We start from the raw sequence: 1,370 nt of genomic DNA, 5'->3' as shown, positions 1-1,370 counted from the left end.
CATGGAAGATCAGGAGACAGGGTATGTTTACACTGGAATATAATAAGTCGTAGAACAACTTCAAAAGGAGACCTAAAGCATGTGAACATGTTCCCAAAGAGAGTCAGACACTTGGAGAAAAATGCAGGGTACCAAAGTATCCCCAGAGATCTCAGGAGCCAGTCAGCTTTCCAGGGCTGCCTCTGTACCACTCATAATCTGTGTGTCTAATATGCTTTCTCAGGTGTTAATTTTTTTTATTTTAGTCTTTCCTTCCTCACCCCAAATATTCAAATTGTCAGCACTGCCCTTACAATTCACTCTGCTGTGTATCTTGTCTTCATATTATTTCCAATACTAGAGTGGATGTTACATAAAGATTCTAGAGGGTTCTGCTTTATTTTATGTGGTTTAATTTTTTTTTACTTTTCTCTAATTTCATTCGGAAAGTGCATTACCACATGGCAGACTAATATATAAGCATTGCACATGCATGGAAAACATTAAAAGAGCCTCAATAAAAAAAGACTTTGTCTGTATAGTTGTGACATGAAATTTCTAGAGATATCAGCTCTTTGGGTGATTGCATTGTGTGGTGCTGAAAAAAACCGTGAGGAAATATTTTTTAAATTTTTATTTATTTGTTATTATTATTATTATTATTATTATTATTATTATTATTATTATTATTATTATTATTATTGTGTGTGTGTGTGCGTGTGTGTGCACAGCACACCATGGTGTATGTTTGGAGGTCAGATGACAGCTTAACGGCATCAGTTTTCTCCTTCTATCTTTAAATTGGCTCCAGGGGTCAGATTTAGGTCACCAGGCCTATAAAGGAAGCACCTTTATCCACTGAGCTATTTTGCTGGGCCTAGGTCCACATTTTAAATTTACCTTAAATGACGGGGAATGGCCTGTATTTATGATTATGTCGATGACACTTCCATATGTATATAATATGTAGTGGTCACATTATATGGTTTGTCCTTTTTGCTATTTCAAACATCATTTCTTTGTGATGGGAATATTGAAAGTCTCTATTATCTGGAATGTTAGTTATTAGCATGTATTCTATTGTGCTATATAGAATATTAGTAACAAACTATAGAAATGATCCTTGAAAGTATAGTCTTACTATGTAGAATATTAGAAGTTATATCTCTTAACTGACTTTCTCTCCATCCCTCCACCCTTCACCTGATTTTACTGGCCTCTGGCAATCACTCCTATACTCTGATATTAACTATTTAAGCTTCCGATAGAGGTGGGATCATGTGGTATTTGTCTTTTTCTGTCTGACTTGTTTATTGCTGACTGTCTAATTTCATTAATATTGCTGTGAATTGCAAGAATTCATTCTTTTATGCCACATTAATATTCCATTG

At 34.7% G+C, this 1,370-nt stretch overlaps 1 pseudogene; it reads right to left on the bottom strand.

Moving 5' to 3' along the window:
* Positions 1–1,042: 1,042 nt before the first annotated feature.
* LOC113835425 lies at positions 1,043–1,118 on the bottom strand (annotated as a pseudogene).
* Positions 1,119–1,370: the final 252 nt, after the last annotated feature.

The sequence above is a fragment of the Cricetulus griseus genome, chromosome 4, assembly GCF_003668045.3.
Source record: "Cricetulus griseus strain 17A/GY chromosome 4, alternate assembly CriGri-PICRH-1.0, whole genome shotgun sequence".
In the NCBI taxonomy this organism is placed as follows: domain Eukaryota; kingdom Metazoa; phylum Chordata; class Mammalia; order Rodentia; family Cricetidae; genus Cricetulus; species Cricetulus griseus.
The sequence above is the reverse complement of the archived record's forward strand: the minus strand, read 5'-3'. Positions and strand labels throughout refer to the sequence as shown.